Source organism: Cervus canadensis, chromosome 23 (genome assembly GCF_019320065.1).
Source record: "Cervus canadensis isolate Bull #8, Minnesota chromosome 23, ASM1932006v1, whole genome shotgun sequence".
NCBI lineage: Eukaryota > Metazoa > Chordata > Mammalia > Artiodactyla > Cervidae > Cervus > Cervus canadensis.
This window is the reverse complement of record NC_057408.1, coordinates 21,295,241-21,309,274: the sequence shown is the minus strand read 5'-3', so window position 1 is coordinate 21,309,274 and position 14,034 is coordinate 21,295,241. Positions and strand designations below refer to the sequence as shown.

Genomic DNA, 14,034 nt, shown 5'->3' with positions numbered 1-14,034 from the left:
ATAACAATGTGTGAAACTAAGAACTGTAACTATTGGAAACCAGATAGCAAAAAGGTGTTTGGTGGTGGTGGTTTAGTCGCTAAGTCATGTCCGAGTCTTTGCAACCCTATGGACTGTAGCCCACCAAACTTCTCTGTCCATAGGATTTTCCAGGCAAGAATACTGGAGTGTGTTGCCCTTCCCTTTTCCAGGGAAATCTTCCCAACCCAAGGATCAAACTCATGTCTCCTGCACTGTAGATTCTTTACTGACCGAGCCCCCAGGGAAGCCGAACAGAAATGCCTTTATACATATAGAAATTGATAATATGTGATAACAAGGATGAGGAGAAAGAGAATAAGGAGAGGAAGAAAAATATTTGAGAGCTTACAATCTATAAAATATACTGTGCTAACCATTTTATGTAGTCATTAATCCTCCCAACAATCCTATAGAATTTATTAAGAATAAACCCTTAGAATATCAGCAATCAACAATTAGAACATATAACAGTAAAATAATTTATAATAGCAACTTACAAAATAAAATACCTCTGGACAAGCGTAACAAAAAAATAAATTAGGAATTAGGAAATTTCACTTAAAAAGATAAAACTTTCCTGAGGGACTAAAGAATATTTAAATAAAAGAGACCCACACTGCAACACTTAATGAGAAGGCAGCATACTGGAAGGATAAATATTCTTCTAAAACTTAATTTCGACATTAACTTTAATACCAATCAAAATCTTAATGTAAGTTTTGGAGAATATCACAGAATGATTATTAAGACAGTATGAAAAAGCACACCTGTCAAGAAGAGCAAAGAAAATTTTAAAAATTAGAATCAGGAGTGTTCTAAATGTTATACATGTTAAACGTTAGATAATGCTATTTTTCACATTACAGTTATTAAGTACAAAGCCGCAGATTGATAAATATAAAAGAAATAACTCAGAAAGAGAATTAATGTAAATATATTGATTTCTTAAAAATTGACAGACACTTACTGTGCATAGCTCTGTACCCAGCACTGTGCTGGTCCTGGGGGTACATCAGAACATGAAGGAGATACGGTTCCTGGCCTCATGACTTGCTCAGTCTAGCAGTGAAGATAGACAGAAAACAAGAAAATAATAGCATGTAATTTTACATTTTCAGTGCATGAGGTAAAGAAAAGAACAGGTGAGAGAAAGCCAAAGTAAAGAGCTGGAGAAAGCATTTCCAGGTTCAGTGGGGAAGCGGAGGCTGCAGGATGGAGACAGGGCTGTGTTGGGGGGAAGCGGCCAGGCACAGCTGGGGGAGGGGGCAGTGAGGTGCCCTCGGGGAGGAAGAGAGAGCCCCGCCTGAGATGAATCTACTCCCGGAGCAGAAACAGAGACACAGACATAGAGGACAAGCGTGGAGACACCAGTGGGAAAGCGGATGAAACTGGGAGGTTGGGATTGACGTACATGCACTGCTCCGTATAAAACAGGCATCTAAGGAGAACCTAGCGCACAGCACGGGAGAAAGGAAGAAGGGAAGATGTGTCTGTGGGATATATTACGTTAGCCCGAAAAGTGCATTCCCATGTACATTAGGTGCAGACAAATACTGTTTGATGACACTTATTCAAGGTACCTAGAACAGTCAAGAAGATACACTGGTAGGTGCCAGGGCCCTGGGGTTGTAAGGTGGAGAAGGGGGCCAGGGACTCAGTGTTTATTGGGGACAGAGTTTCAGTTCAGGAAAGTGAAAAATTCCGGAGAAGGATGATGCTGAGAGTTTTACAACAATGTGACTGTTTTGCCACTGAACTGTACCATGAAATATGGCTAAAATGAAAGAAAGAAAGTGAAGTCGTTCAGTAGTGTCCAACTCTTTGCGACCCCATGGACTGTATCCTGCCAGCCTCCTCTGTCCATGAGATTCTCCAGGCCAGAATACTGGAGTGGGTTGCCATTTCCTTCTCCAGAGGACCTTCCCGACCCAAGGATCGAACCCAGGTCTCCCACACTGCAGGCAGACTCTTTACCGTCTGAGCCACCAGGCAATCCCATGGTTAAAATAGTAATGTTTTATACTGTGTGCCTTTTACCAAAATAGAAACAAATTTTTACAAAGAGCAAAAGAAAGAGACAGACTTAGAGAATGAACTTATGGTTGCCTGTACACAGTGCTATGTGTAAAATGGATAATCAACAAGGATGACTGTATAACGAAAGAAAGCAAGCCCTGCCGTGAGGACACACTGCAGACTCAGTGGCTTAAAACAGTACATGTTTATCCCGCAGTTCTGTTAAAAGTCTAAGTCGGGTCTCACTGGGCTAATATTGCATGTCAGTAGGGCTGCCTTCCCTCCTGGAGGCAGGAGGGAGGCACCTTTTCCCGTCTCAGAGGCCACCTGCACTCCTTGGCTTGTGGCCCCCCAGCACATGCAGAAACAGCAGTGGAGGGGTGAGCCTGGTCTTGCATCACTCTGAGTCCTCTGCCCCTCTTCCAAAACTGATAAGCAATTTTAATTCCACCGGCAGCTTTAATTCCCTCTTGCCATGTAAAGTAACGCATCCACAGATTCCAGGGATGTCTTTGGGGAGGTTATTTTGCCAACTACAGCCCTAAATGTCATTATATCTTTGAGGGGGATTCGGTATCATTTTTTTTCCTCTTCTTCTCCTAGAGGGTTGAAGTGCTGTGCTGTTTTCTTTTCCTTTTAAATATTATTATACATGTCCTGCATTATAGAGAAAAGTAAATTACTAGATAAAGGCAACAATCTGTTTGCAAGGAAGAAAGAGGAATGGGCTTTGGGGAGGTAAACAGATGTCACTACATGCTCTCCTTACAAAAATCTGTTTAGGATCCTCTCTTTTGGTAATGATTAGCTTGTTTTGTTTTTTGTTTTTTTTTTTTAAACAGGACATCACACACACAAACACACACACACACACACACACACACACACACGCCCAGCCTACTTCCTCTTTTGAAGTGGCTTCAGTCTCAGACATTTATTTCTAAGGAAGAAAAATGAATAAATGAAATTGCTGGCAGAAAGAATGCCACATCCCTCCAAGTGTTTTAACACAACTGGCAACAGTTGGGAGCTGGACTGCAGCCAGGAACTAGAGGTAAATAAGAAAGCTACTTGATTGCTACTCACTGAGGCCTCTGAACATCTGCCCCAGCAACTTCAGAGCCACCTCAGACAGAACTTCCACTCCCTGGAGCCCCCGCTAAGACACAGACAATACATGAGCCAAAAAAGGAACAGCATTTGCCCCACATGCCAGCTTGGGCATGGCTTATGGTGCCATGTGAGAAGTCAGTAACACCTACCCAAGATGAATCAGTTCCACAGTGCATGGGGCAAGGTGGCCCGGGAAGAAACTTTGATCCAACACTAGCTTCAGTTTTCTCGAATTTCTATACAAAGACCCTCTCTGAGTTCTCCAACTCCTAGACTCAGTTCTTGGAATGAAGACATGGGATTCAATTTAGATTCTTTCCAGTTTCAAATCTATCATAATAACCAAGGAACTGATCTATTTAGGGTGTCAGTTCTCCCTCTTGGTGCATTTTGGTTAGTTTTGGTTTAACTAACCAACTAACTTGGTTAATTAATGCAACTAACTTGGTGCATTTTGGTTTAACTCTCCCTTCATGGTCATCCAAGCCAGAGAGAGGTCTCAGAAGCAGTGAGCACTTATCAGCTATGGAGTCCCAGCTGTGTGCCTGCCTCTTGTATGCAATATATTTAATTCTCCCAGTAGCTCCTCAAATTAAGTCAAAACCAGGTCAATGATGTTAGAGATGGAGCAGAAGACGAGTTTTTCAGAAATATTTAGACTTCCTGCCCCACCACACCGTCATGCCCCTGTATTTATGACAGCGTGAATTGGCAGTGTTCCCTTCTGATTAAGCACAGGCTTCTTCTCAGACTTAACTTCATAGTGACTCTCTTTTGCATTCCCATCATCTCTTTAGTATGGGAACATCCTCCCTACAGAAGCAGAGTACAAAGAATTATTGTGGACCAACTCTGGCAGGACTACACAGGAAAAATGGCAAAACACATTTTTAGTTTAATAAAATTTATTTTGAAAAAGTGTATATTTTATGCATGTTTTAAAATACAGCTTTTATCTACCAAGTGGATGTATTTTGGAGAATAACTGGCTAATCCAACTGTAATACATGAATTAAAATGAAAAATCACTTATATGACTATAGACATTCCAAGCAAAATCCATATTTTCCATTTCATGGCTATCTCAAAACTGACACACCATCAAGATGTTTGACTTGGTTGGTGAATAACCAGAAATGATTTTACCAAGAAAAAAAAAAAAGAGCAAAACCAAGATGTGTCTAATTTTGTGTACAGAACAGCCGTTTATCTGCATGTCTCCTGTGTTTAAAAATGGCTGAGTTCAAGCTCAGTCATTTCAGCATCAATATGTACCTACCACCCAAACCCTATTTGTGGGCAGCAAATCTGTCTTAGTGTTGTATTTGATCCTCTGTGAGAAAAACAGTGGAGATGATTATCTTCCTCATATCAGACTAGAATTTTATTTTCCAAAAGGTAATAAGACTAGCCTGAGGTCTCAGAGAATTTAGCCAAATGTTAATAAACAGAGAGTAGCCATCTGAAAATGCATTCATAGCTAACACTTAGCATCACTAAGCACTTGCTGTGAGCTGGATACTGTCCTAATGAGAAAGTAGAGCATGCATATATGAACTCACAGAATTCTCACCGCTGTCCTAGGGTTAGGGTACTGCTGTCTTCACTTTACCATTGGGGAAACCACTGCTGGAACACAGGGGAGGTTGGATAGAAAGAAGTTACTTGTCCATTACAATCCACTGTGAGAAGTGCCAGCAGAGGACCTCACCCCTTTGGTAATTCTCAAGAAATCACAGAGGACAGAAGAGCTGATAGTCACTGGCAATGGTAAATGGATCACTGCGGACGAAAGAATGCAACCCAGAAACCCCAAGTCCAGAAGATGGATGCTGGCACCCGGCCAGGCTTCACAGTGCTTTTTAATTGATTGTTATAAAGGTGAAAAGATGGTTACTAACCATTTTTAAATGGTTTACTACACTGAAAGATATGGATAAGGTCCAAGAAATCACATGAATTGATTTCATCGAGACATTTGGCCACGTTCTTTATGATATTATTTTGAATCTTACAAGACTTGGTTTGGAAAAAATTTGAGTGGATTTCAATCTAACTGGAACAAAGACTGGTTCCAAATAGGGAAAGGTGTACATCAAGGCTGTATATTGTCACCCTGCTTATTTAACTTACATGCAGAGTACATCATGAGAAATGCTGGGCTGGAGGAAGCACAAGCTGGAATCAAGATTGCTGGGAGAAATATCAATAACCTCAGATATGCAGATGACGCCACCCTTATGGAAGAAAGTGAAGAACAACTAAAGAGCCTCTTGATGAGAAACAGAGAGTGAAAAAGCTGGCTTAAAGCTCAACATTCAGAAAACTAAGATCATGGTATCTGGTCCCATCACTTCATGGCAAGTAGATGGGGAGACAGTGGAAACAGTGACAGACTTTATTTTGAGGGGCTCCAAAATCACTGCAGATGGTGATTGCAGCCATGAAATTAAAAGACCCTTACTCCTTGGAAGAAAAGTTATGACCGACCTAGACAGCGTATTAAAAAGCAGAGACAAGTGCTCAGGGCTGGTGCACTGGAAAGACCCAGAGGGATGGGATGGGGAGGGAGGCAGGAGGGGGGATCGAGATGGGGAACACATGTAAATCCATGGCTGATTCATGTCAATGTATGGCAAAAACCACTATAACATTGTAAAGTAATTAGCCTCCAACTAATAAAAATAAATGGAAAAAAAATTAAAAGCAGAGACATTACTTTTGAACTGTGGTGTTGGAGAAGACTCTTGAGAGTCCATTGGACTGCAAGGAGATCCAACCAGTCCATCCTAAAGGAAATCAGTCCTGGGTGTTCATTGGAAGGACTGATGCTGAAGCTGAAACTCCAATACTTTAGCCACCTGATGCGAAGAGCTGACTCATTTGAAAAGACCCTGATGCTGGAAAAGATTGAAGGTGAGAGGAGGAGACAACAGAGGATGAGATGCTTGGATGGCATCACCAACTCAATGGACATGAGTTTGAGTAAACTCCGGGAGTTGGTGATGGACAGGGAGGCCTGGCGTGCTGCAGTCCATGGGGTTGCAAAGAGTTGGACATGACTGAGAGACTGAACTGAACTGAACTATCTGGCTGAATAAATAAAGGTAAAAAACATCATTCTTGTCTATCAGAAGGGGAAACTTCATGGAGAAATTGCTGGTTGGATAAGACACAGGAATCATCATTATCAAATTTGTAGCTGACACAGGCTTAGATAGATAGCCAGGGCCTCAAATGACACAAACAAGATTCAAAACAATCTTGATAGACATGAAGGATGGACCAAAACCATCAACATGACATTTGACAGGGATATTTAAACTCTTACTTACACAGGTAGGGGGGATTTGACTAAACATCAATTTTAGTTAGGAAAAAACTGTGTGTTTTGCTTTAATCTACTGTAAATCTCAAAATGAATAAACAGTGTGCCACAGCAACTGAAACGTGCTTTAATACGAGAGTAACAGCTAAGAAAACGGGGGTAGCAGGATCCTGGTCTGCTCCACGCTGTTTATATCCCATCTGCATCATTCTGTTCAGCTTCAGATTCTTTATTTTCAGAGGAACATAGACTTGCTCAAAAGAAGGCAATCTTTTTGAAAGTTCCCTGGAAACCACCCCACTCAAGAATAGTAAGTGGCAATAGGGTGTGTCTTCAAATGTTAGAAGGATTCCTGACAGAGGATGAAAGAAAGAGCTTTTAAAATTCAATTCTGATTTTCTCACTCTCCTGCTTAAAACCCTTCCAGTTAGCCACCTCTCAGAGTAATTTTACATTTCTTTCCTTGTCTTACAAAAGCCCTTCTGATGTAGCCTCACCAGCATCTACATTCTGTTCTCTTACCTGCTTCTCCATTCCCCAGCCCCTGTCCTGAAACTGCTCAGCCACCAACCCCAATTCATTCTAGGCTCCAGACATGCTGAAATTCAGTCCATTTCTCAAGAAACCATTCCCTTGCTTTCAGGCTTCTTGTCTTGCTCTGCTTGGAACACTCTTCCTCATCTTTTTTTTTTTTTAAAAACTGGACTAAAGTATGTGCCTGCTTGATGACTTCCGCTAAGAAGTTAAAACTGGTCCTCCATCCTCCTACACATGATGAGGCGAGGCTGGCGCCTCTCCCGTGTTCTTGGAACGTGCGGCCCCTCCACATGAATTGGTCAGTCTCTCAGCTGTGTCTGAGTCTTTGCGACCCCATGGACTGCAGTATGCCAGGACTCCCTGTCCATCACCAACTCCTTGAGTTTGCTCAAGCTCACGTCCACTGAGTCGGTGATGCCATCCAACCATCTCATCCTCTGTTGCCCCCTTCTCCTGCCCTCAATCTTTCCCAGCGTCAGGGTCTTTTCCAAGGAGTCAGCTCTTCGCATCAGGTGGCCAACGTATTGGAGCTTCAGCTTCAGCATGAGTCCTTCCAATGAATATTCAGGACTGATTTCCTGTAGGATGGACTGGTTGGATCTCCTTGCAGTCCAAGGGACTCTTAAGAGTCTTTTCCAACACACCACAGTTCAAAAGCATCAATTCTTCAGGTCTCAGCCTTCTTTATGGTCCAACTCTCACATCTGTACATGCCTACCGGCAAAACTATTGCTTTAACTATACAGACCTTTGTTGGCAAGGTGATGTCTCTGCTTTTTAATATGTTGTCTAGATTTGTCATAGCTATTCTTGCAAGAAGCAACTGTCTTTTAATTTCCATCTCCCAGGATAGAGTTTTTTTTTGATTACTTATTTTTAATTGAGGGATAATTATTGATAATACTGTGTCAGCCTCTGCCGGGCATCAGCATGAATCGCCATAGGTATACATTTGTCCTCTCCCCTCCTGAACCTCCCTCCCACCTCCCAGCCCATCTCACCCCTCGAGGTTATCACAAGGCACCAGATCTGAGCTCCCTGCATCACACAGCAGATTGTGCCTGGCTGATTGATAGGTTTCAATGCTGTTCTCTCAGTGCCTCCCACCCCCTCCCTCCCCCGCTGCGCCCACAAGCCTGTTCTCTCTGTCTGCATCTCCATCGCTGCCCTGCAGACAGGTTCATCAGGACCACGTCTCTAGATCAAGACAGAGCCTTTTGGTTGCTCAGATGGTAAAGAATCTGCCTGCAATGAAGGGAACCTGAGTTCAATCCCTGGGTCAGGAAGACCCCCTGGAGATGAGAATGGCTACCCACTCCAGTAATCTTGCCTGGAGAATTCCATGGATGGAGGAGCTTGGCAGGCTATAATGCATGGGGTCGCAGGGTCAGACATGACTGAATGGCTAACACAGAACTTTTTATACTGATTTTCAGTCTTCTGAAACCCCCTCACACACTGGGCCCCAGAAGTTCCATACAAGCAGAGGTCCAACGCTCCCTCCTTCATCATTCTATCCCCAGGACCTGTGCAGCCAAAGAATTAAACAACAGATAATCTATTTTTCAGGAGAGGGAAAATTTAAGAACAATGTAGGAAAGTTGCACAAAATTTTTTTTGCTCCAATTCAGAAGGCATTTCCTTTGTTCTCAGCCTTGACCTCCTGAATTGAGACACCCTGCCACGCTCTGACCTTGGGGACTCAGTTCTCTCAGGGGCTCACCCCACCCACATCAGCAAGGAAAACTTGTGTGACCCCCTGGACCTGCCTCAGACAGGCTTCTGCTCTTCTGTTGCTTCCTACACTGCAAATAACTTGTGAAATAACAAAAGAATTTTTATTTTATTTCTGAGGCAAGTCCTTAGAAAAATATGTGTTGTCTCTGAATGAATGGCATTTCACATTCTGAATCTAAATGCATCTTCAGATATTGGAGCTTAAAAGGATTAGTAAACCCATTTACAATATGCTATATTTAGTATGGCAAATATAAAAGAATTTTATTTGGTAAGAACTAATAGTTTCTTCAAAAATAAACACTTCTACTTTGTAAGAACCTTGGAGGAGTAACAAAGTATACTAATTAAGTGTGTGGGTCTGAGAATCTTATTCAGACCTTTATTATTACCCACTGAAGTCAGAAACCAATGGAAATTACCTACATGAAGCAATAGTTTATTGGCAATCTCTTAGTCTGTATTAACATAATAATGGCTATGCATTTTCTTTAAACTTTGTGCTCCCCAAGATACGTGAGGTAGAATATAACTTAGTCCCTCATGTAGGTATTCTCTTCCAAAATTACCTTGTAAAAAGATGTGTGTAAGCATGGGTGCATGCTAAGTCACTTCAATCATGTCTGACTCTTTGTGATCCTATGGACTGTAGCCAGGACAGGCTTCACTGTCCATGGGATTCTCTAGGCAAGAACACTGGAGTGGGTTGCCATCCCCTCCTCCAGGGGATCTTCCTGACCCAGGGATTGAAACCATGTCTCTTACATCTCCTGTATTGGTAGCAAATTCTTTACCACTAGCACCACCTGGGAAACCCATGTATGTGCATAGTTTGCTTACATTAATGGGAATTTAAAATTTCCATTTAATTGAAAAAATAGTAGAATTAACTTTGTGTTTTGTCTTTCTACCTGCTTGAAGCACAAAATACTGATTTTGAATCAGATCCCAAAGGCAACTGGGGGAAACACATTTAAGAGATTCCATTTGGGGTGAGTCTGCAGGACACAGACCTCTTAGCACTGTAATTTTTGTGTCCTGACTCTAATGCCCCCTCACTGGCTGCTAGCCAACCTCCCTTCAGAGGTCACAGGGGGGCAGGGATTGAGAAGCACTGACGAGCTTAAGAGGAAGAGAAGATAATTACCAAATATCCAGTGCATTGTATAGAAACCTAGTGAAGTCTAATAATAAAACATGCAGACTAAAAATGCGGGATCATCTTTAGAGTAAATTGTATCCCAAATAACACAGGGGAAGCGAATCACTCTGTCTGCCTCTAATCACTGCACAATATGAATTTTTTTATTCTCCTGAGAGTTCATGATTAATTTTTTTTCTGAAAAGAGCATTTTCTGAACGAATTCCATTAATAAATTTCTGTGCTAGGTTAGTCTTAACAATCAGGTCCACACTTATTTTCTGAGAGTCTTCACCTGTTAATGTGGGAAACCCTTGTGGTATCCCTATTTAGCTGTGCTGTCCTTAGAACCAACGGTCACTTGATAATGATCTGCTTTCGATTTGCGTTCAAACTGTGTGGGGTCCCTAAAAGTGCTGCTGTTGGTTTTATTGAAAACAATCACACACCTACAGGAGCTTTGGAAGTTATTCTAATGTCTCTTCTCAATGTAAGAGCGTCTATTTCTCATACATCCAAATGATACTCAGGAGACATCCCTGGTGGTCCAGTAGCTAAGATTCCTAGCTCCCAGTGCTGAGGGCCAGGGTTCGATCCCTGGTGGGGGAACTAGATCCTACATGACACAATTAAGAGACTGCACTCCACGCTAAAGGTCCCAAACACGGCAAGGAAGATCCTGTGTGCTGACCTGTCACAGCCAAATAAATACAAATATTAAAGAAAAACAAAAAATGCTCAAAAGGTTAAGGAAGATATTCTCTGCTAAAAGGGTGGGATCTTGCTCCTGTCCAACGTACTGACAAATGGGCTTCAAAGGGTTCAGCTTAAATTGTGACCATCGTGAAAAATAAGCACAGACAGGGTAACACTTGCAAAAGTGCACTTCAAATGACGCACACACATGGCCCCCCCTAACTCTACTGTTCTTGCCTCAAGCCCCAGTGCACAGTATAATGCACAGTATAAGACCACGTGAAACATTTTTTTCCCTTAAGAGTGCCCACTGTGGATGCTATACAGTTATTCAAGTGTAAAAATTAATTTAGGGTATAAAAATTCATTTTGCAGAATTTCTTTATGGAACAAGATACAAACTACATAATAAAGATATCAATTTTATTAATTTTATTTATGCTTGTTCACTATTACTAATCAAAAACTATCATATTTGTCTTGATTGTTCTCATTATTCAGTAGAGTTGGTTTTATTGTTACTTCTCTTGAGTCTTTCCAGACCTCAGATTTGGTCCCTGATGATGAAAATTTGTTGTGTCTCTAAATGCTGGAAAAAACATGACAGTGTTTTGAGGGTCATCCCAGAAGTCCTCCTACATGTCACGTTCTGAACTAAAACATCTCCAGACGAAGGCTCCTAAGGAGATCACTTTTGAAAGAGCATTGCTTAGCTTGATGTGCAATTATAGGAGATCATTTGCCCACATATATAAAAGAAAATAGGTTCTAATATTGAGGGAGATTAGACAGAACTTCTAGAATTACTTTCGCTACTCAACATAGCTTATACCACATCCCTTAGGGGTTTGTCTCATAACAGTGTGGAGAGTTGGATCCGAACCACATGGTAGCATTTCATTATTTTTGAGACCAATATCTAAGAAATGATACGGTACTAAGCAGACTGTTACAGCTCAGGAATTTTTTTTCTGATACAATATTACATTATTTTAGTTCAAACAAGAGTGGTGAGAAAAGCAAACCTACAAAAGTTAGCGAGAACCAGTGAAAGCTTTCTTTTTTCATGTGTGTGTGTGCATTAGTTGCTAAGTCATGTCTGACTCTTTCTGACCCCATGGACTGTAGCCTACCAGGCTCCTCTGTCCATGGGATTCTCCAGGTAAGAATACTCAAGTGCGTTGCCATTTCCTTCTCCAGAGGATCTTCCTGACCCAGGGACTGAACCCTGGTCTCCTGCATTGCAGGCAGATTCTTTACCATCTGAGCCACCAGGGAAGCCTTTTTCTCATAACTGAGCTTTTAGTCTCTTTTACTTTTTCAAATCATCTTACCTAGAAAATGATTCTCTGCCTTTTATTACCAATATCTTTTTTTCTCATCTGAAGTGATAAAATATTAGATTGGAAGTGAAGGAGAAAGTAGGTTTCAGGAAAAAATGTTGGAAGATACCAGTAGAGAGAAACATTTTTTTCCCATGCGAGAAAGAAGGAAAGAGCAAGTGCTGACACTGATGATTGAGGGGTCTGTGGGCCTGAGGGTGGTGAAGCCCGTCTGCGCCCGAGGCCTGGCTCCCCATCCAGTGCCGTTTGATTCAGAGCCTGCAGGTTGCGGCGCGTGCTCCTGGCAGCCCGCCGACCCTGCGGAACTAAGTTGGGCATCGTCCCTGCTCCGCCACTCAGCCAGCTTCCGGTCCCAGCTGCTGTTGCCTTGGCTCCTTTTGCAAGCCTTGGCAGTCACAGCCCGAACTATTTTTATATACCATGCCATTTTTCATGCATTTGTTTTTGAGAAAAAGTGCATACCTAGTGCTGAAGTGTGATCTGGCCAATAAATCATACGGAATACGTGTGGGAACTTGGCTGGTGGACCCTTGGAAGGGTACTAAGGAGCCACGGAACTAACAGAATAGGCGTTTGGTTGGGATTCAATTAACTTTCTAGGCACAGAGTGAATCTTCTGATAATCTGGAAAATAATGGGCTAAGAGTGACAAGAAGAAAAGGGGAAGAGGAGGAAGGACAGAAGGGGGAAACGTCAGTAAAGGAGGAAGAGTAAGGCCATGTGATTCCTCTTCCATTCTCAACAGTCTTATCTGCTGGGTGGGGGTGCTGGGTGTGAACTGCATCTGCCCTTGGTGTTGAGGTCAAGGTCACAGGCCAAGCTTCAACTAAGGAAGGCAGTTTTCCTGAGCAAAGGCTGTCTAAAAATCTGAGATCACATTCCAGTAATTACTAGTAATATGTATGTATGTACATGTGTGTGTGATATAAAAGATATTAGAAAATGTGTCCCTTTAGCATTCTATAACTAATGACAATATGCAGGAAGAATAAAGGAGAAATAAACATTTCTCCTTCTCCTTTATTCAAGCAAATAAAACCTGGGAAATTTCATCTCAGCAGACATCACAGGCAAGTTGGAAATCAATGGGCTAAGGAGAATTATTTCATGAAGGACAGCCAAGGACATTCAAAGAAAGTGGAAGAAGGAAATAGTAAAAATATAAATATAAACTGTGAACAAATAATACAAGAGAGATGAACGGCAAGTCAAACCTGGCCTCTTTGAAAACTCAATAAAACAGAAAAAAATTTTAATGGCAATGATAAAGAGAAAAAGAAATTTCAAGTAATCAAAACTGCAAATGAAAAGAAGAATGTTAAAAAAAACAGCACATTGAAAAGATTTTTAAATGATGTTTTGAACAAATGTGTGCCGATGAATATTCAAATTTATATGAAATTGGCCAATTTTTAGCAAAATGCAATTTACCAAAGCTACTTCAAGAAGAATTAGAAAACAAAATAGTTCTAAAATGTGCAATGTCTCTACAAAGAAAAGTATGCACATTATGGAAAAAAAATCAAAGAACATGTAAATGAATAAAGGAACAAAACTAAAAGACTCAATATTCTAAATATAGCAACTTACCCCAAGTTGATCTATATATTTTCTACTATCCCAATAAAAATTCCAACAGGTACTGTGCAGGCAACTGTGTGAGTGTGTAAACTGAAAAACTAGTTTGGAAATTTATCTGGAAATACAAAGTGGCATAATAGCTAAAACAACATGCATATTCTTAAGTGTAAGAAGCCAATCTGAAAAGGCTACATGCTCTATGGTTTCAGCTAAAAATGACAAAAGTATGGAGACAGGAAAAAGATCAGTGGTTACCTGGAGTTTGAGATGGTATGGGATGAATAGGTGGAGAACAAAGAATATTTAGGGCATAAAAATAGTCTGTATATATCATAATATTGGATATATGTCATTAGTCATTATACATTGTCCAGACCTATGTATAAAGGGCTTCCCTGATAGCTCAGTTGGTAAGGAATCAGCCTGCAATGCAGAAGACCCCCGTTTGATTCCTGGGTTGGGAAGAAAGGATAGGCTACCCACTCCAGTATTCTTGAACTTCTCTTGTGGCTCAGCTGGTA

The 14,034-nt window shown here is 41.3% G+C and overlaps 1 long non-coding RNA gene across 1 annotated transcript in view; it reads right to left on the bottom strand.

The window, feature by feature from the left end:
- Positions 1-987: 987 nt before the first annotated feature.
- The window catches only part of LOC122425854, a 145,096-nt gene continuing 132,049 nt past the window's right edge, over positions 988-14,034 (bottom strand). Inside the window, exon 3 of the long non-coding RNA XR_006265030.1 lies at positions 988-1,080. This is a non-coding gene — a long non-coding RNA (uncharacterized LOC122425854). The remainder of the gene's footprint in view (positions 1,081-14,034) is intronic.